At 49.0% G+C, this 22,599-nt stretch overlaps 1 protein-coding gene across 13 annotated transcripts in view; it reads right to left on the bottom strand.

Annotated features, from left to right (window-relative positions):
- The window catches only part of Epb41l1 (erythrocyte membrane protein band 4.1 like 1), a 122,633-nt gene that overhangs the window by 72,119 nt on the left and 27,915 nt on the right, over positions 1 to 22,599 (bottom strand). The window lies entirely within an intron of this gene.

The raw sequence follows: 22,599 nt of genomic DNA, 5'->3' as shown, positions 1-22,599 counted from the left end.
CAGAGGGCAACAGGGCCTGGGTGGGCTGAGCTAAGCCCCAGGCAGCTAAGAGCTGTGCCAGAGGGAGGAAGCTACTGGAGCCAAACTTTCTAAAGCAGCGAGTCCCACAGGCTTGGGAAGCTCTGCCTGGCAAGGCTGTTCTCCCTCACTACTGGCACTCTCGAGAAGGCACCGCAGGGCGGCTGGGTCCAAACGGAACGAGAAGGCCGGGTTGGATGAGTAGTGACACATACAGGACAGGGACCCTCACCTGATTGCTTCTCCCCTCCACTTTACTAGGAAGTCTCCCCCAAGCCGCAGTTCCCAAGGGTCTCACCTCCTCTTGAACCTTGGCCTAGATTGGAACCCGAATGCTCCCACATACAGTCTGGTGTAGACAGATGTGTATGCCCCAAAGCTGCATGGCAGGCCATGAGAATAAGGCACTAACTAGTTCATAGCTAGTACAGCATGCTGGAGGGGCCAAGCTGCCCATGTGAAGGGCTGATACAAGCTGGGGATATTCATACAGGAGCTCCACGACCTTGTCAAGGCCTTGACTGGCCTGAACCTGGGGTACTACAGGCACTCCTGCTTAGCGCTGCTACAGGATCATAGGACATTATCCACCAAGGGGGCCTGGCAGCTCAGATGTCCTCCTCCAGCACAGGTAAGACCCCCTCAGCTACTTCTGTGGTATCCTTGTCTCTCTTAAGGGCACATATCTGGGCTGGAGAGACGGTTCAGCAGTTAAGAGCACTGACTGCTCTTCCAGAGGTCCTGAGTTCAATTCCCAGTAACCACATGGTGGCTCTCAACCATCCATAATGGAGATTTTATGCCCTCTTCTGGTGTGTCTGAAGAAAGCAACAGTGTACTCACATACATTAAATAAATAAATAAATAAATAAATAAATAAATAAATATTTTTTAAGTGCACATATCCTCAAGATTGTATTCTCTCCAAGGAAAGCCCCCCATCTCCACTTTCTGCACCCCCTCTTCTATGCTTGCCACACCCTTGTCTCCTTCAATCTTTACTTCTGAATCCAGGTTCAGTTGTCAAAGTGGGGCTCTGACTTTGAACTGCCTCTCCTCTCGGGCAGGAAGTTTGCCCTCGACTACCATCTTGGTACCCACAAGCAAGCCCTGGACACAGCTGGACTTCCTCGTGGCATGGACAGCTGAGTATTGCTGCGGATTTCCAGGGGCACATCAAGGGGCAGAGTCTGCCCACCTTCCCAGTGAAGAGCCTTCAGCACTGCCTCATTCTCTGATGAAAGAACTCACCTCAGCTTGACTCTTGAGACCTTCGCCAGCCTGATCTCTCCTTGTGCCTCAGCCTTAGCCTCAGAAGCTATGTGATTTGCTCTGTCAGACTGATGGTTCTGGGTCCCCGGCAGACAGTTAGCTCTGACACATGCTCGCTCTCTCTCGAGCTTTATCCTCTGCTTGGATGGATTTTCTTCCCTTCCCCACAGTCACTCTTCTAGTCGTCGTCCAGGAAGTCCTTTCCCAGTCCCTCCTGAGACACCCCCTATGGCTAGTTACAACACTGGCCTTTCCCAGCGGCCACGGGTTATGTGACTTGCAGAAGGTTCTTAACCTCCTGGTACACTGTTGCCTTAGGAAAGAAGCCACTTTGCGCCTTTCCCGCCACAAGGACCCTTCTTGGTAGTCATGTCTGCACACTCTGGTCACCTTAATCCCCGAGCCAAAGGTCAGGAAGCAAGGGGGATTCAGGAGGCCACCCGCATGTCAGGACATCTCGGGATGAGTCCGGCGCCTCGATTTCACCTTGGCTACAATTCCTTCTGGGGTCCCTATGCTTCCAGCCACTGTTTGGGAAATGTGTCTTCCTCTAGGAGTCCGGGAACCATGCTATGGGAGCTGAATATAAAAAATGTGGCCACGTTCCCACTGGATACAGACTGCCACCCAGCCTGTCAGGGGCTGGAAGTGTCAGCTGAGGTTTCCTTGTTGTGGCTTCTCAGGTTCCCTGCAGTCAGAGGAGATGTCAGAGAGCCTCACATAGAGGTTGGAGGAGGTAGACGAGCGGTGTCTGTGTGCCTGGGGTCCCGGTGTGGGAAGAGGCTGCAGCATCACTACCAATCGGCAGCATCTTTGCAGGGTGTTAGAATCCCCAGCTACAGGCTGGCACGGTGCCTAGCAATTTGCCTACATTTTCCATCTTAAATCTCTCACTACCCTGTAAAGCAGAAATTACATATCCAGCTTGATTTTACAGGGGATAAAATTGAAGTCACTAGTCCAGCGTCCCTTTGATAATAGACTGGAGACCCAAGACTCAGCCCCAGACTACCTGACTCAAGAGCTTGTGTTTGTCCCCTGATGTCCCTGCACGCATTTGGCTGAACACAAATGTACTGTAGAGATGATAGATGTTTTAGGTCTTGTCGAGAGACGATTACACAAGGCACATGTAGATTTGTGATGCCCTCATGTGCATTTTTTTGTATCTATATTACGATTTTAATAATTTACATATTGTGTGTGTACACTCACATGTGTGTGCGTGCAGGCCTGCATGTATGTGCAAGAGTGTGTAACAGCTAAAGGAGCCTTGGCTGCTCTTCTGAAGATGCTGTCTGCCTGGTTTGTTTGTTGTTGTTGTTATTGCTTTTAAGATTTATTTATTTATTTATTTTATGTGTATGAGTACACTGTCTCTGTCTTCAGACACACCAGTAGAGGGCATCGAATCTCATTACAGATGGTTGTGAGCCACCATGGGGTTGCTGAGAATTAAACTGAGGACCTCTGGAAGAGCAATCAGTGCTCTGAACCACTGAGCCATCTCTCCAGTCCAACCTGGTTTGTTTTTACAACAGTCACGGGGATCTACCTGCCTCTGGTTCCCTGGACTGAGATTATAAGCAGAGGCCACCAGACCTGACTTATTTAAAAACAAAACCAAAAACATGGATCCTGGGGATCTAACTTGTATCTTCAAAGAATCTCTGCAGCTCAAGAAAGGTAGGCTCTTTTTGTTTTTGAGATAGGTTCTCACGATCTTCACCCGTCCTGGAATTCACTATGTAGATGAGGCTAGTGAACTCACAGAGATCTGCCTGCCTCTGCCTCCTCCATGAGCTACCATGCCTGGCCTGAGAAATTTTTTTAAAAAATGTTTTCTATAACCTGGATACTTTTGTGTCATGAAATACTCTTAGCAATAGGGTCTCAAAAAAGCAAGATGTCTCTTTGTTTCTTTCCAACCATCTCTACATTCAAACAGGAGCCAATCTGAAAAACCTCATGAACCACCAAACCAGGCCAAACAAGAATTCACCTGCTGCCCGTCGCTCTGCTGACAGGCATTTGCTTGCTTCCCAGTCTCTACCCTGGGACCACGTAGCCAATATTCCATTTGCACAAGCTGGTGCTGCTCGGCAGTCCTTGCAACCTTCTCCTCATCCATCCATCTGCAGAGAGCAGACGGCCAGACCAGCCGCTGCACCACCACTTAATCCCAGCTTTAGACGGCAGCCAGGTCCCGATGTCTGGGTGTACCCATCTACGTGTACCAGGCCAGGCTGGGTAGAGAAAATGTCTGTGTGTAAACACAGCCTTCTGCTTCAACCTCTCCTGCTTGGTCTCCCCTGGCCAACAGGGCCCTCTGTGACTTTTATCTCCCTGCCCAAAATAACCATTGGCTTCCAGGGCTCTGTAGGCCTGGATCAGACTGGTAGGAGCTTGGGCAGCTGGGGGATAGGAACGACACATTATCATCTTTGCTTTCCCAGTGCACCAGTGTGAGTCTGTGGCATTTATCTAGCTTCTCTGTATACTTGGAAGGGATCTGTGGTGGGAAGGAAGAGCTTGCTCTGGGAAATGCTCACATGATCTCAAAGCTCACAGTTCAGTAGAAAATAAGATAGGGACCCCAGCCAATTGCAGTAGAATACAGAAATCAGGAAAGATGCAAAGGAAAAGATGATGTTTGGAGGAGTTTGGAGAGGAAAGAAACTAGAGAAAAAGAGCAGACGTCAAAAGCTTTCAGGAAGAGGCAGCACTTGGACGGAGCTCTGAAGGCAGGGCTGCAGAACAACCTGGACTGAAAGCTCGCACAAAAACAGGCAGGGTGGGAAGGACATGGTAAGTGCAGGAAACTGGGCACATGTGGCTTGGCCCCTGGGATGCTGAGCACTGAGGCTGGGGCTGGAAAGGCAGATGGTGCCAATCAGAGCCTTGAATGACATTCCAAGTGGTTTCCTGCCTTGTCTAGCAGCTAGCCACATGTGACCTATATTTAAACCAAAGAAAATGAAACAAAATGTAAAATGCACAGTCACACACACTCAGTGGTTATCCGAGCGGACACTGAAGGTTTGAACCAGTTGGTCATTTCAGAAACTTCTACTGTATAGTGAAGGGAGACAAGGTAAGACCTGGCGAAGAGGCAGGACATAGCTAGAGATGGTTGGTGCCTGATAGGGAATGATTACAGGGTAGCAGAGGTCAGGAGCCAAGGTGAGAGCCATTACACCGGTCCACAGAGATCAAGATGCATTTCTCAGGTGAGAAGGGTGAAAGAGCTTGGTGTCCAAGTCTGACGACCTGAGCTCAGACCCCCAGGCCCCAGTAAAAGTCGGGCAGGGGTATGTATTTCTGTAATTGAAGTGGTGCACATATCCAGAATCCCAGAGCACACCTATTGCACGGGATGGAAAGACGGGTCAATCCCCGGAGCTCATGTGGCAGTTGACCAGGTAAACACTGTAGCTAAAATAGAGTCTTATCTCAAACAAGGTGGGAAGTGAGAATGGAAATGTGAGGTTGTCCTCTGACCTCTACATGTCTGCTGTGACACAAATGTGCCTGTGAACACGCACACATGCACACATGCATAAAACACAGGAAATAATAGAATCCTATCGGCAGGCAGAGGGGCAGTGGTTCTCCATGTGTTGTCGCTGCAGCAGCAGAAGCACCCGGGACTCACGGGTGTGGGATCCTCAGAATCCACCCAGACCTACTGAAGCCAGCTCAAGAGTATCCCTCGGCTCCCCTGACACTATGGCAGAGGCTAACATTTGCTATCTGCAGCATAGAGCCACACCACACAGTTCCAGAGCAACCGTGGCCTCCGGAATCAGGAGACCCAGCTTTCCGTCCTGCCTCGACCATTCAGTGTGAGTGCTTAATCTCTGTGTGTCCCTGTGTCCTTGTCATACCTCTGGGTGGTTATCCTAAGGATGGACAGAGGTGATAGATCACATCTTAGGAAATGTTCAACTAAGCCAGCCATGCTGACACACGCCTTTAGTCCCAACACTTGGGAAACAGGGACAGGAGGATCTCTGTGGATTTGAGGACAGCCAGAGATACATAGTGAGACCCTGTGTCAGAAAAAAAGAGAAAAAAAAAAAGTAAAACATCTAATTAAAGCAAGTGTTCAGCCGGGCGTGGTGGCGCACGCCTTTAATCCCAGCACTCGAGAGGCAGAGGCAGGCGGATTTCTGAGTTCGAGGCCAGCCTGGTCTACAAAGTGAGTTCCAGGACAGCCAGGGCTATACAGAGAAACCCTGTCTCGAAAAACCAAAAAAAAAAAAAAAGCAAGTGTTCAATGGACATTACTTGGAAGGCAGACACAGGAGGGTAGTGAGTTTGGGCCAGCCTGGGCTACAAAGTAAGACCCTGTCTCAAGAAGAAAAAGAATAGAAACAAACAAAAAAACTTTTTGAGACAGAGTTTCTCTGTACAAGGGACTCCCTGGGTCCTTGAATAGTTAGAAACATTGGCCTAGGTGGTCTCTAATTAACAATGGTAAGCCCCCCCTTCCACCTCTTTGTGTGTATGTGTGTGTGTGTGTGTATGTGTGTGTGTGCATGTGCTGTATTCCTATCTAACTTAAAGAAACTCTTTCTATGTATGCACACATTAGAACGATATATACCTTTTCACTTTTGTTATATGTATTGAGGTGGGATCATATTCTATATCTCAGGCTAGCCTCAAACTTGGAAATCTTTACCCTGCAGTAAAAGTGTCCACCAAGGAAGATTTGAAATGGGCTTTGGCAGAATATTGTTGAACATTGGATCACTCATTGCTGTTTCTCTCTCAGAACCTGTCCCAACCTGGCTGGCTGTCTCCAGAGATCTGCATGAGCATGTAGCCCTGAAACCTTGCCCCCTCTTGCTTCCCCCAACATAGACAGATTGTCTCTAGCTCTGCAGAACAGAAGGAGCAGAACCTGGCTTGCCTCTCACCCCCGCCCCACTCCAAATCTTTGGCTCAGAGGCCAACCAATCCCAAATCCTATCCCAACTCCCCTACTCCCACTTTAGTAACCAAGCCAATGGCTGTACCTTTGGATTCCTTGTAGTATGGTCACTTGGAACAGACCAGGGTTATTTTCAGAGGACAGGTGACAGTACATAGGGTAGTTCTACTGTTAGAGCTACAACTGCCACCACCAGCTCCCATGGATCACTGCCCACCGTGTGAATGCTCTAGTCTGTCAAGCTGGCCAGGGAAGCCATGCCAACCTCTAGGATGGATGGCTTGGATTACAGACCATGCTTATCACACCAGGACCAGCATCGCAGCAGGGAAAAGGGGACCAGGTGTGAAGAGAAGCAGCCAGACTGGGGCAACAGACCAGCACAATCGCCCTGACCAGTGTGAGCCAAGGCAGTCCTACTCCACAGGTAAACCCCTGTGACACAGTCCCTCCAATCCTGCCAGGCCAGTTTGGGGGGTCCCTTAGGGGTGGCTATTGTTGCCTCGTCCCTTGCTACCTACCATGCTACCATGGTCTGAATATCAAGGACTCAGCATGAGGAAACTGTACCGATTTACATTGTCAAGGAACTGGAGGGCAGAAGCAGGTAAATTCCCAGGATCCGCTGGCCAGCCAGTACCAGGAGCCAGCGGGAGAGCTCCAGATTCAGTGAAGAGACCCCTGTCTCAAAAGTTAAAGTGGGGAGCGACAGAGGGAGACAGACCATGCCAACCTCTGGCCTCCACATGTACACACACATGTGCAAATAAATATCAACCCATACACGCACACAGAACACTCAAGTATCACATATACATACAAAATAATGATGAAGAGCTAATATGTTGCTAAGTGGTCATGGCTATCATACAGTTAAACATGGCTTCAACGTTCCCACACAAGAACTGGGATCACAAACCTGAACCATCACATTCAACTAGAAAATCATTTTGGGCCGGAGAAATGGCTCATTGGTTAAGAGTGGGTGCTGCTTTTCCAGAGGACCTGAGTTCAGCCCCCAGCCCCGACATCAGGCAGCTCAACAACTGGAAACTCCAGCTGTAGGGGATTCAGTGGTCCCTCCTGGCATCTGTGGGTACACACACACACACATACACACACACACACACATATATACACACACACATATACACACACACACACACACACACACACACACACACGCATATTGTCTATGTGCAAACATTATGCGTGTGGAGGCCAGGTCTCTCAATGGCCTGGGAATTCCCTAATAGACTAGACTGGTTGGCCAGCAAGCCCCAAGGATCTCTGGGCCTTCAGTGCTGGGATTACAGGCACATGTCACCACACCTAGCTTTAGAAACAACAACAACAACAACCATGGCTCTGGGATCAAACTCTGCTCCTCCTGCCTTCTGTCTGTCTGTCTGTTTGGTTGGTTGGTTTCTTGGTTTGGTTTGGTTTTTAAGACAAGGTTTTTCTGTGTAGCCCTGGCCATCCTGGAACTGGCTCTGTAGACCAAGCAGACCTTGAACAGAAAGAAACGTACCTCTGCCTCTACCTTCCAAGTGCTGGGATCAAGGACGTGCGTGTAGCATCACCACCTGACACTTGTGTTTTAAATACATAACTTTGTAATGTTACCAGAGGTGTTTTTTTTTTTTTTTCATCCCAATGGGATCATTTCACTTTGCTTGTTTGGGTTTTTTTTTTTTTTTATTCTGCGACGTACATGTGGACAAGTACTATTTATATTAGTGCGACTGCACCATCATCTCTGGCCACTCACTAAGCTTCCGGCTAGAGCTATTCAAAGTCCTTCCTGGAATCTCAACAGAGCCCCTGATGCAGCCCCTCTCTGCTTTTGAACTTTACTGCCCTATCTCAGCCACTCCCTGGAGTGTTACTAGTTGGGAGCCTAGCTAGCAGGTCCCCATCATCTTCTAACACAGGAACATGGTGGAAGTCCGCTCCAGGCTCCACACCCATGAATCCAGCCTGGTTAGAGGGACTCCAGTTCCTTCGCTGTACAGCAAAGGAAAAATCAATGATAAGAAATGCTGGCATGACTCCAAAGCCACGTCTGCACTTGCTCTTGCTCCCTGTAGGTCACATCTGAAACCACATCGTGCAGTGGATAGGGCTCATCCTGCAGATGAAGAAGCTGACAGGGGCCCAGCAAGCACAGCAGCCACATAACTTTCCAGAGCCACACAATGAATCGGGACACCAATGCTGGTCTGATTTTGACATGCAGCAAGCAGGAAGAACTGAACAGCTTGTCCTGGTCTACAGAAAGAGTCGGGTTCTCCAGAGTCTCTGCTCCGACCCCTCCTCCCTTCCTGGCAAGGATCCCAATGGCTGCACCACCATCTCCTCCCAGAACCCCACAAAAGCCCATCTGGGGTCACGTGCCCTGCATCCCTACATCAACCCACCATCATCCCCTCCCTCTTCTGGCAATGGGTCCTGCTGCCTCCTCTGGTCTCCTAGCAACAAGACATCCCGCAGTGTCGCTGCTCACCACCTCTGGGCTCTTCCAGCTGGGCCTGTCCCTCTCATGGGGGTCACTGCACCCTCAGGGGGCAGATGGAAGCAAAGCAAAGAGACAGAGCCAGCCTGCGTGGCCCCCATGCTGGGCCTGCTCCCAGCCTCCACATTTGGGGCATGGGCTCTGGCTGTGGCGACCTTTTCTTGAGCCTACAACTAAATGCTGACTGGGACAAAAAATGGAGCCAAATCCTAGGGTTTCAATTCTAGTGGACTCCAACTTATTTTTGTACTTTTAAAACACATGGATTCTTCCCACTAGAATATTTAATATTCAAAGCAGTAATGAAAAGCATTAGTGGCAATAGGCCTGGGGCTATAGACCAATGGTGGAGTACTTGTCTAGAGGCACAAGATCTCAGGTTTGATCCCTAGAAACACACACACACCAACACCAAACAAGCATCAACAACAAGAGTTCCAGGACAGCCAGGGCTATACAGAGAAACCCTGTCTCGGAGAAACCAAAAGAAAGAAAAGAAAGAAAAGAAAACTCTTAAAAATGCATTAGCAGGCTGGAGAGATGGCTCAGTGGGTAAGAGCACCCGACTGCTCTTCTGAAGGTCCAGAGTTCAAATCCCAGCAACCACATGGTGGCTCACAACCATCCGTAACGAGATCTGGCGCCCTCTTCTGGAGTGTCTGAAGACAGCGACAGTGTACTTACATATAATAAATAAATAAATCTTTAAAAATAAATGCATTAGCTAGGGCTGGAATGTAGCCCAATTAGCAGAGAGCTTGCCTACCATGCTTGAAGCCCTGGGTTCAAAGCTAACATAAACCAAGCATAGTGTGCATACTCATAATCCTAGCCTTTAGAAGGCGGGGGCAAAAGGATCAGAAGTTCAAGGATATCCTTGCTATATAGCAAGTTCCAAGGCAGCCTGCGGTACAGGAAGCCCAGTCTCCAGATAAAACAAACCCTAGACAGCTACAACCACACCTACGAAGAAATCACTTCTATATCTATACCCATTTTATAGACAATAAAACTGATCACTAACAGATACCCAGCTCTGTGAATCTGAGCAACTGTGTCTGACACCAAAGTGCATGTTCTTGCCATTGGCTCTCTTGGAAAATCAACCGGCCCTCGCCTCTTAATGCAATGGTGGGAGAAGAAATGCGTACTCAGTCTCTGTGTGGATTTACTGAGCATCTACGGAATGAGCTATGAAAGCAGGAAAGCCCATCTTCCATGCCATTGGCTAGAAGTGCTGCGTATGGTGGCTTCTCAGAAATCATTATGCTGTTCTCTCTACTTTTCTATACATTTGGAATTCTCCACAATAAAAAGCAAAAAAAAAAAAAAAAAAAAAAAAAAAGATGGCAGCCAGCCTGCAAGTTTTAAGGCTGTCTCATATGAGCGGAAATCTACAAAAATCACCAAACTTTGGGATATTCTGCTCTGACAGTTTTGAAAGTCAGAGAAGGGCAAGTGTTGTGGAATATTTCTACAGATTTTTCAAGAGAAAAATCTTATGTTGTTGCCAAGAATCTGAGAGCTAGGAGAACCCCAATCAGGTGGGCTGAACCCTCCCCTGACTCTTCATAGGAGTGCAGTGTCCCAGCCCCCAAGGGGCTGGTTCTTTGATGATCTACAAGCTGGTGGCCACATGATGTGGTAGGAGATCCCGGCAGCCACTATGAATCTGGAGGTCTATGATTAGAAAACAAATTACAGGCCTTGCTCTGTCGGTTTCCAGCACACAAAACCGTTCTGGCAGTCAAAGGGCTTTCACGAAAGTTGTTCAGGGTTTCCAGTGAGCGTGAACACAGGAGAGGCAGGAAAATGGTGGGGATGTGAGTGGGGAAAGAGAAACAGCACCACCGAGGCAGAAAATTGCCCAGACAGGTGGAGCTGAGGCCGCAGGGAGGCAGCAGTTCACGACAATTAAAAGCAGGCTTGGGCAGCAGCCAGCTCTCAACTCTGCCTCAAGGCTTCCGAGCTGTTCGGCTTTGAGCAAATAAGCAATCTCTCTGAGCTTTCATTTGTCAGCCATAAATTGGGGATGATTTTATCTGCTGTACCCGGTTGATACAGAGCGAGAACGAGACAGCATATATCAAGTATCTGACCTAGTTTCCACCACATGATTGATAAGACACAAGAAATTCGGGCTTTTAAATAAGTACCAATGGGGCAGGGGAGATGGTTCCGTTGGTCAAGCACTTGCCGTAAAAGTTTGAGGGACTGAATTCAGATCCCTAAAACCCACATAAAAAGCTGGGGACACATGCTCTAATCCCAGCAACTGTGAGATGGAGGATGACAGACAGATCCTTGTAAGCATGCTGGTCAGCTAGGCTAACCAATTCAGTAAAGTCCCAGAGCAACGAGAGACCCTGTCTCAAAAAAAAAAAAAAAAAAAAAAAAAAACCATCAACAAGACAGTTCTATAGCCAGTGCTGCTGCAGTTATTCACAATAGCCAAGAGGTAAGGAAAAGGGTGTCTATTGATAACAAAATGTGGCCCACACAATGAAGTATTATTCTACCTCAGAAGGAACATGAATGACCCTTAAGAACATTATGCTAAGTGAAACAAGCCATTCATAACAAGACAAGTGCTGTGTGATTCCACATACGGGAGGCTGTTAGTCAAATTCATACAGGCAGAAAAGAGAGTGGTAGTTGCCACAGGCTGCAAGAGACGGGGAATCGGGGGTTATTGTTTAATGAATGGGGATTGAGTTTTTCCAAGATAAAGAAGTTCTGGAGAGCCAACAAGGAGGCTCAGCAAGTCAGTCTCATACCTGATGGCCTGAAATTGGTCCCCAGATCCCAATGTTGAAGAGGAGAACCAACCTTCAAAAGCTGTCCTCTGACTTCCAGCATGCCCTGGCACACACACGCAAACACACACACACACCTGCACTATGACACATAGAAACACACACACACGATAATGATGATGACAATGATGATAATAATAATAACAACAACAACAACAATAGATGGATAGATGGACGGATGGACAGATGGATGGATGGATAGTAGTGGCTGGAACACAATGAGATCATCCTTAACATTATTAAACTCTTCGCTTAAAAAAGTAAGGGTTACCCTGGGCTGTTGTGACACACATCTTTAATCCCAGCACACCGGAGGCAGAGGCAGGCAGATCTCTGAGTCTGAGGCTAGTCTGTCTACAGAGTGAGTTCCAGGACAGCCAGGGCCACACAGAGAATCCCTGTCTCGAGAAAACAAAACAAACAAACAAACATAAAACCAGCCCACAGATGTACACATACACACACACACACACATACACACACACACACATGCACGCAAGCAGTAAATTTTAGGGTATGTGTATTTTGCCTCAATTTAAAGAAAAAACTTGGGGCTGGTGAGATGGCTCAGTGGTTAAGAGCGCCAACTGCTCTTCCAAAGGTCCTGAGTTCAAATCCCAGCAACCACATGGTGGCTCACAACGATCTGTAATGATATCTGATGCCCTCTTCTGGAGTGTCTGAAAACAGCTACAGTGTACTTACATATAATAAATAAATGAATGAATAAATATTTTTTAAAAAAAAGAAAAAAAAAAGAAAAAACTTAGTGTTACATAGAGAAATATGAACAAGAAGAAAAGACTAAAAGCCAAAGATAGAATGAGTGTGACACCATAGTAATGCTGAGATACACCCAGGCATAGTGGCACATGCCTTAAATACCAACAGGCAAATGGATCTCTGTGAGTTCAAGGTTATCCTTGTCTATACAGCAAGTTTCTGACCAGACATGGCTACACAGTGAGACCCTGTCTTAAAAAACAAAAGACAAAAAGAGAGACACACATCACATAGTCTGAAAATTAAGCCACTTCACCTCCTTAGCTACAGGGGCTTCCAGTTTATCGTGTCATTCCTATGGTTTATGGGACCAAGTTTAAGTTTACATGGTCAAGAGTTTAATTACCCAGCAAGCCTAATAATTCTGTATAGTAGCTATAAAGAATGGGTAAATGCCTGACAGTGGTTACATATTTAATCCCAACATTCAGGAGGAAGAGACAACCAGATATCCAAGTTCAAGGCCAGCCTGGTTTACAGAGTGAATTCCAGGACTGTCAGGGCTACACAGAGAAACCCTGTCTCAAAGAGAGAGACACAGACAGACAGACACAGACAGAGACAGAAACAAAGAGAGAGATAGAGACATAGAGAGACAGAGACAAACAGAGAGACAGAAACAGACAGAGAAAGACAGAGATAGAGAAAGACAGAGAAAGAAAGAGAGGGAACTTTGGGAATAGAGACCTGGGTTCAAATCTCAGCCCTGCTGATTCATATCTGAATGGCTCTTCAATTATTTCTAAATTCTTTTTTTTTTTAAAGATTTATTTATTATATGTAAGTACACTGTAGCTGTCTTCAGACACTCCAGAAAAGGGAGTCATATCTAGTTACAGATGGTTGTGAGCCACCATGTGGTTGCTGGGATTTGAACTCCGGACTCGGGTGCTCTTAACCACTGAGCCATCTCACCAGCCCTCTTCAATTATTTCTATACTAGAATAAAACAATGGAGGCAGGGCTAAGAGCTTGGTTTACAGGATTTATGGTCCAGAGTACTTACTGATGAGAAAAATGAAGGCGCCTGCTACACAGTACTACTGCCTTAAATACTATGGGGGAATATACTGAACTCCTGTCTTATATAATATGGTGGGATATACTGGACTCCTGTCTTATATAATATGGTGGGATATACTGGACTCTTGTCTTATATACTATGGTGGGATGTACTGGACTCCTGTCTTATATAATATGGTGGGATATACTGAACTATTGTCTTAAATACTGTGGTGGGATATACTAGACTACTGTCTTCAATGCTATGATGGGATATACTACACTACTGCTCTATATACTATGGTGGGATATACTAGACTAGGTTTTAGTTGATTGACTGATGTGGCGTTGGGGCTTGAACTCAGAGCCTCACACAAGTTACATGGAGTATATTTTCAATGGGCAGCAAAAAGGAACCCTGGACTCAAAACTCTTGCTCTCTTAGTTCCCCTCCTGAAATTGTGGAGCATTAAAGCCAGCGAGAACCCCATTTTACAGACAGCAGGATCAAGACCCATGAGGAAATGACTGATCCAAGGCCCTGAAGGAGGTAAATGAGGAGAAACAGGAATCTTGACTCCCGCTGGCTCGATCCTGCAGTACACACTCTCGCTCTCAGGGAAGTTGCCTTTGTCTACAGACTTGGGAGGAAAGGAAGGTAGGTTTTCAGGCCCCCAACACCGACATGCAGCTGGCCCTAGCCCAAGTGGAAATAGAGCAATCCTGTCCTCTGATAGAGCCATGCCAGCAGCAGGGCGGGACTCTATTGCTGCAGGACCAGGCCAACTGGGCCAGCAGCCAGAGTGGCGCCAAAGGCACAGCTCGGAGCCCTCTCACCAGCTACATAATAAAGTAATTATGGGATTAGGGATAAAATTAGTCACTTGTGTAATTATTTTCCTTAGAACAAGAGCAGAAAGGGCCTTTTTAAAAGAGTCACTCCTTGGCCATCCCAAGAGCACTGACTCGTAGTCACAGATGAGTGTGCACAGACACAAACACAGACATACACACACAGCAATGATGTGCTAGTGAGAGAGGCCACAGGTCTCCCTGTGCCTCACCAAAGGCCCTAACCCTAAAAGACAGGGGTGATAGATACTGAACACCTTTGTCACAATGTCACAGTAATATTACCTCCTGTCAGGCACCTTAGCATGAGAAAACACTCTCTTCGTGTGAGAACAGTATCTGTATATGTGGGTGCGGGTCTGTATAGTATATTTGCGGGGTGTATGTACACATATGTGCTCACATGTGTGGAAGCCAGAGGTAGGCATTGAGTGTTTGCCTTGCGTGATCTTCCCCTGATTTTTTGAGGCAGGATCTGTCTCTGAACCCTAACCTCATCAACTCAGCGAGGATGGCCAGCCACCTGTCCTTGCCTCCTTGGTGATGGGACTTAGGAAGAACCAGGTCACTTCAGCTTTTAGGTGAGAGTTGAGGATCTGAAGTCAGGCCTTTGTTGTTGTATAACAAGCGCTTCACTGACTGAGTCATCTCCCCAGTGCCTGATGCAACTATCTCACGGCCCTCCCCAAACATGAGTGCTCCCTCCATCTTGGAAATTGATGCTTCAAAACTCCAGGCAAGAGCTTGGGGGCCAGAGGACTTCCTCTATGGTATTAGCAGCTATGGGAGGTAGACTAGAGGCATCCATGCCCTCACAGCCAGCATCTGTGGGCATTACCTCACACACAGAAGACTTTCCACATATGATTCAGTGAGGGAGTCTGAGATGAAGGATGATCTGGGATTTTCCATGGGGCCAATGTAAACACAGGGACCTTGTGGTGAAGACGGGAGAGGGCAGAGGCAGGAGCCGGAGGGAAGCCATTGCTGAGTCAGAAGGAGGGCAAGTCAAAAACGGGGCAGTCTGTAGATGCTGTCAGGATAAGGTACTGCTTCCTCATGGCAGCCCTGCCAAAACCTTGACCTCTGCTTCACAAGGCTCACCTGTACTATAAGATCCTAAGTATGTCGCAACTTGGCAGGAAGGGCAGGGGATAGAGGGAAGCCCTGAGTTCGAGTCCCAGCACAACATAAAACTGGGAGTGATACTTGTGATCCCAATATCCTGCTAGGAGGATCAGAAGTTCAAGGTCATCCTTAGCCTCAAAGAACCTGTGGCCAGATCTGGCTGTATGAGACCCAGACATAAAAACACTGGCTACCTGCTGCAACCCTAAGAAACCAACAAGCATCCTTAGCCAGTCCTGGAGCCCATTTCCCCTGGGGTTGAAACTCTTGCAGTGTCAAAGAGACTTCCTCATGCCAGACGTCTCCTGAATAGATCTATGGAAGAGGCCTGGGCTGGGATCAAAGCTCCAAATCCAAAGAGCTACTGCTGGAGACACAGAGGCCAAGAGAAGGTGACAGTGGAAGACAGGTGACTTGCCTCATCACTTGGTTGTGACCTGCCCCCAGCTAATACGCAATTGAGAGTCACTTTCCCCATAAACCAAATGGGGTGTGGCTGAGGCTGCACCAGGGACAAAGGGCCAGAAGTCTTCTTAGGGTCTCCCACTTGTCACCACGGCTCAGGGTGTCTGCAGCGCCAAGCCAAGTCAGCTGTGGACAGTAAACCCCTGTGAGGTTTGTGTCATGTGAAATGACTCACCGAAGTGATGATCAGGGTAAGCTGAGAAAACAGACTCAAGGCAGTGAGGCGAGGGGACCTGGTTTGAACCTCGGCAGTGATGGAGGCGGCAGCAGCAGCGGCAGCAGCATAACACCACATCCTCATGCCCAGTCAGCCCTGGGTTGTGGTAGGGGGCTAGGAGGGGTATGGTGGGGGGATCCTCATCCCAGGAAATAGGTTCTACAGGCTGAGGGAAGTCCAAGGCAGGTTCTGTTTATCCCCCTGACCCTAGGAACAGAGAACTGAATGCCGCACAGTATGGCAAGTCACCATGTATGGTGACTTCAGCCTCTGCCTCCTGGAGGCCTACCCCAAGAGACCTCCCGTGGATACAGAAGGAGCGATGTCTGCAGCATATTTCTAGTGGGTCTCTTTTACCCACACAACTACAGACAACCTGCAAGGCCGTCAACAGGAAAGGGATATGTCCACTGTGTGCCAATGGCACACTCAATAATGACACAGACTATCTCAGAGTCCTGGAGTGCCAACCGTGGGATGGCACAGGTGGGATTACAGCTCCGTGAGGAACCAGAAAAGAAAGAGTTGGGAGGAAACACACCAAACTCCCTATGACCCCCAGGCATGATGCCCCCTCCCCCGGTCTCGGAACTCTGAATATTGTGTTACTTTCATTAGGTATTAGAGAAACAGCAATAACTGTAGCAGGGCGCCAAGGAGCCCCAACACTGGAAAGAGGAGGAGCGGAAAGGAAAGAGAAGGCCAGAGGGGTTCAGGAAGAGCCAGAGGGGGCCAGGAAGATGGGTGCAGTGTCCTGGAGACCAAGCAGGGAGTGCTGCAGAGGGCGTGTGAATGGGTCGCTGTGACTTGGGACACCTGCCTCTGCTCCCACCTATACTCATGAGCAAACCTGACAGCAAGAAGTCTCTAAGGTCCCCATTCCTGTCTTCACTCAGGAGTCTGAGAAAGTGGCCCCCACCATGACCCGTGTGGAGCCAGGAGTGGCATCTACAACACAAACCAAGCACACCTTTAATCCCTGCACTTGGGAGGCAGAGGCGAGCAGATCTCTGTGAGTTTGAGTACAGCCTGGTCTACAGTGTGACTTCCAAGACTGCCAGAGCTGTACGGAGAAACCCCGTCTATAAACAAACAACACCTGGCTGAATGGCCACACCCTGCTGCCCATGCCCACCCCAGGCAAACAGACCTGGCCTCCCAGAAAAGCACCTAGGATGATGTAGGCCCTACATGGAACTTGCTAATGTCTCTAGGATGGTCATGCCATTTGTGTTTCCCTAGGGAGCCGCTAACACTACACTTACACTTACACACACACATACTCCTTGGCCCATCCCTTGGTGCCACTGAGACCTCTGCCCTTGGTGTAAGCTACATACCATGCCCGGAGGGACCTGTCCACTGCATAGACTCAAGCATCCACCCACCCACGTCAGTCTCCTGTCTTCCTCTGAGGGTTCTTCTTCCTCCCTCCTCCCAGTTCCTTACCCACACCCTCCCTCTGGGAGCATCCACAGGAGCAAGGTCCTCCAGCACATCCTGCCTGATTCCAGTGTCTCGTTACTGCTTCCCACTACATGGGAGATGGACGGCCGCCAACACGCAGCTGCTGCAGGCCCAGAGGTAGTGGGAGGTTGGGCTTCAGAGTACATGCTCTGAAGGCCAATGGCCTCTGCAGCCACCTTTGACCCTCAATCGGATGAGTCGAGAAGAAACAGGGCTGAGTCACTCCCAGATATGACCCCATTAAGCCCATTTGAAGGCAACTGATGCGGCATACTGAATACCACACAGCCGGGGAGTGAGTCTTGCAAGGCCAAGACAAGGTCAATGCCAACGCGGCTACCCATTTGCCAGCAGGAAGTGTTTTGCTCCTCTCTCTCTGTGCCGCCGGGGAATCCTTAAGTGAGATCTGAAGTGTGATTCAAACATCAGCTCCAACCCAGGCCTCCCCACACCAGACACCATCACCACGAGACAATGCTCTCCTCTTCCTGCTCCTTGGCTTCTAGGAATGAGCAGCATCCCAGCCTAGCCGTGGGGCACCACAGGTCCTGTGGAAGACTGCTCCCCCATCGCTGCCTTCTCCTCTCCTGGCCTTTGCCGGGCGGGAGACACTGGAGGCGGGCATTTGGAGCTGCCATCTTGTCAGCCCAGATGACAGCCCTGACAGGTGCCATTATTACTCCTGTGTTGCCAGTGTGGAAACTGCAGCCACGCTATCCTCCCAAGATCACCTAGGCAGTGAAAGACTGGGAGTCTAGGACAGCTGAGGCCTTCCTGCTCCAACAAGTTCTGCTCTGCATGCTGCCCAGCCAGCCCATAGAGAACGTGGGGTGTCTGTCAGGCACCTTAATAATCCTTAGCTCATTAACCAGAGCCTGGGTCTAGCTGGAGGGAATGAGGTCAAGAACAGCTGTGGGACTTGGGGGCATCCAGGGGAGACTTCAGAGACCACAGCTTCCCTAGAAGGGGAAGGCAAGATAATGAATGTCTCATTCACTCACTCATTCATTCATTTGGCAATGCTAAGGATCAAGCTCAGGGCCTGATCTCTACCTCCGAGTTACAACCCCATGCCCTAGAGTTTTGAGACAAAGTCTCACTATGAAGCCCAGGTTAGGCCTTAATGTCATCCTCTTGACTCTGCCTCCCCAGTGCTGGGATGACAGGCACAGATCACATTACCCTCTGACCTGCATCTCTCAGGAGAAACAATGAAACAGAGAGCCTTGAAAGAGACCAGACAAGGGCCACGGAAAGTCAGAGAAGAGAGGACCTGAGCTACCTGGATAGGGAAGAGGGAGCTGGAAGGATCGAGGCTTTTTATTCCAGTTGGTTTGGTTTGGTTTGGTTTGGTTTGGTTTGGTTTGGTTTGGATTGGTTTTTCGAGACAGGGTTTCTCTGTGTAGACCTGGCTGTCCCAGAACTCACTCTGTAGACCAGGCTGTCCTGGAGCTCAAAAAGTCATTTTGTTTTTATAGGAAGGGACACTGAGACCAAAGGGTGGGGGACATGAGGTCTCTCAAGATGAAGAGTAAATGTATGGAAACATCAGGATTCCAAGGCAGCCCATCGATCGACTTCTGGGTTAGGTTTCCTGGAACCAGATGACAGAGTCTTCCTGGGAAAGACGAATGAGTGCAGGGGCAAGGAGAGTGCACACACCCACACAGTGCCCCCGGGGACCCCAGCCTCACTATGGCCTCTGCTCTGTGCATGGTGTGGGAAGGAGGGAGGCCCTTCCATTCACCAATGTTCAAGCTCCACGAGCAGCCAATCAGGGCTCTGAAGGAGGAAGAAAGTTTGGTTCCCCTGGCAACACATACAAAAGCCGCTCTCCTCAGCAGCAAGCAGCTGGAAGAAGGATGTGGACTGGATTCCACCCAACCAGATCTCCTCAGAAGATGAGCGCATTTCATTCTAACTCCTGAACTCTGGTTCATCCAGGTCCATCCCCAAGGGCAGGGGACCAATGAGCCAAAGAGGCTCCCGACAGTGGTGACTCCTCTTCCCTGACAACTAGGTTGGGGCTTAGGGTGGGCCTGGGGCTGGGGCTGTCCTTCCATCAGTTCATCACCTAGGCCTTCTTCTCCGAGGCAGCTTCAGTGCCGATGCCCACCTGGATCTGAGCAAGCATCCTCCCCTTTCTCTTAAGCTCCCACTGCCGTCCCCACCCCGACTGTCCTTGAGGAGCATCTGTGACCTACGGTTGCTAGCCCACACTCACCATAAAGCAAAAGGAAAGCTGGTGGTGGTGCACACCTTTAACCCCAGCAGTCAGGAGACAAAAGCAGGTAGATCTCTGTGAGTTCAGGGCCAGCCTGGTTTACAGAGTGAGCTCCAGGACAGCCAGGGCTACACAGAGAAACCCTGTCTCAGAAAACCAAGAAATTTTAAATAAATAAACAGCAAGAAAGGAAGTGGGCAGGTGCCTGCCTCACACCAACCACCTTTGAAAAGTTGCCCAGCCCCACCCAGAGCTCTGGAACACACAAAGCATTCTGCTAAACGGAATTGCCTCTGCACACATTGAAGAGAACAGATGGATTCTGAAAAGCAGTTTCCAGATAGAGTCCCAGCACTGCCACCTACAAGCCAAATGGCCTTTGCTCCCCTTGCCAGGTCTCCAGGCCATGTGCAGTGTCTCCATGGAGGGCTCGCTTGACTCCAGAGGAGGAGTCAGTCACTCGGGGATTTTCCACATCCGGAGCCAGAACAAAGTCAAGCAGGGTGGCCCACGCCTGTAAAATGAACCTGGGAGCTGGAGGCTGCAGGACCAAGAAGAGTTCAAGGTCACTTTGGCTCCCCAGAAAGTTCAAGGCCAACCTTGGCTACCTAATATGGTGCCTCAACAAACATGAAGGCTGGGAAGATGGCTCCGAGGTTAAGAGCGCTTTTCCAGAGGAGCTGGGTGTGACCCCCAGCACCCACATGGCAGCTCACAGCCCTGTGCAGTTGTAGTTTTAGGGGCTCCAATGCCCTCTTCTGGCCTCCCTGGCACCAGGCATGCACACGGTAAACACACATACAATCGTACACGTAAAGTAATAGAATAAAATTTAAATTAACAAAACGACTCAGGGTTTGTCATGAAACATCTCGGCCAGGAAAGTCAAACCAGACATCAAGGTGAACATGTCCAGACACTCACCCAAGCCTTCAGTCAGCCGTCAGGAACCCAGTTGTTCCCCTACCCAGGTTTCTTCCTCTCCTCCCTTCGCCAACATAGCTGCCTCCTTACTCATCCACTCTTCCTCACATTCTTCTTAAAGTGCCTCCTCTTTTCCACTTTCATATACCTGAGGTTAACCCAGTGCCAACAGCCCACCACTGTCCACCTGAGTCCTGTCCTCAGCCCTGCTTGACCATCCATCCCACCATCACTTGCCTGAAAGCCGTTCACCTCATTCCGAACCTAATGTCCTGCAGGATCCTCCTCAGAGTCCTAGCTCCTAGCCCAGGGCGTACACAACCCCTGCATCCCTTCCCCTGCACCCCCTGCACTCCCTTCCCTTCTATACCTCCCCTTTGCTATTGCACTTTCCTCCTTTTTGCCCCCAGCATGCCTTGCAAACTCAGGCCTCTCTAGAACCTCCTCCTGTTTAAGGCCCTTCACCCACGGTCTCCTTTGCATCCACGACTAGCTCTGTGTCCCGGCTAGTTTTATGTCAATTTGAAACAAGCTGGAGTTATCTGAAGGATGGAATCCTTAAGAAAATGCCTCCATAAGACCCAACTGTAAGGCATTTTCTTAGTGATCAATGGAGGAGGGCCCAGCCCACTGTGAGTCATGCCATCCCTGGTTTCTATAAGACAGCAGGCTGAGCAAACCATGGGGAGCAAGCCAGTAAGCAGCATGACCTCCATGGTCTCAGCATCAGCTGCTGCCTCCAGGTTCCTGCCCTGCTTGGGTTTCTGCCCACGATACTTTTGATGATGAACTATTATATGGAGCTGTGAGTGAAATAAACTCTTTCCTCTCCAAGTTGCTTTTGGTCATGGTGTTTCACTACAGCAATACTGACCCTAACACAGGCACTCTTTTTTCGGGGGCAGGGAGGGAGGGCTTTCTGAATGGGCTACGGCTCAATGAAAGATCCCAGCTGATCCTGAAAGAGCACAGTCACAGCTCAGCCTCCTCTGCATTACCTCTCCAGCCTTATTCAGACTCCTAGGAAGCAGACACCAACTCCAACCTGCTTACAGACAAAGAAACAAATTCAGCGCTGTGAATGAACCCAGCAGATGCCACACAGGCCATTCGCAGAGAAGATATAAAAAACAAAACAAAACCATCAAACTCTTAGGCAGCCTTGTCTCCTGCTCCTCAAGAACACTGCGGGAACTAATGAAACCAGAAAGAACAGCATATGTCCCACTGAGTTCTCCTGGGCTGGCAAGGCCCTGTCAGCAAAGGTCTAGCCTGGTCCACTCTAGGTTGACCTTTATCTAGCCCACACCATGGCACAGCATGGACCCTCTGAACAAGGAGTGGCTGTACCTAGGCTTTCAAGAGAGTTGTCCAGGGGCTGGAGAGATGGCTCAGCGGTTAAGTGCTCTGGCTGCTCTTCCAAGGTCCCCAGTTCAATTCCCAGCACTCCCATGATGGCTCACAACCATCAGTAATGGGATGTTTTGCCCTCTTTTGTCATGCAGGCATGTATGCAAACAGATCACTCATAAACAGAAAATACACAAGTAAATATGCTAAATGATGTCTTTTTTAATATTTATCTTTTTATTTTATGTGCATGAGTATTTTGCTGGTGTGTCCTGATGCCCACAGAGGTCACAAGAAGGCATTGGATTCCTGGAACTGGAGTTACAGATGATTGGGAGCTGCCATATGGATGCTGGGAACTGAACCCAGGTCCTCTGGAAGAACAGCAAGTGTTCTTAACTGCTGAGCCATCTCTCCAGTCCCATCAGCAATGATTTCTGGGCACTGACCTTCCGATAATCTAAACCACAGCTGGGCATCAGGGACCACAAGGCTCCATCCCTAGCTTGGCTTTCCAACTGCAGCCGCTGCTGCATCTTCACCCCATGCACAAGTGGGCATTAACTTACTTCCATGTTAATTCACTCTAGAAGCCACCATTTACCAAGCACCTACTCAGAGGGATGC

This window comes from Mus caroli, chromosome 2 (genome assembly GCF_900094665.2).
Source record: "Mus caroli chromosome 2, CAROLI_EIJ_v1.1, whole genome shotgun sequence".
In the NCBI taxonomy this organism is placed as follows: Eukaryota; Metazoa; Chordata; class Mammalia; order Rodentia; family Muridae; genus Mus; species Mus caroli.
Note: the sequence above shows the minus strand (reverse complement) of the source record. Positions and strands in the feature narration are given on the sequence as shown.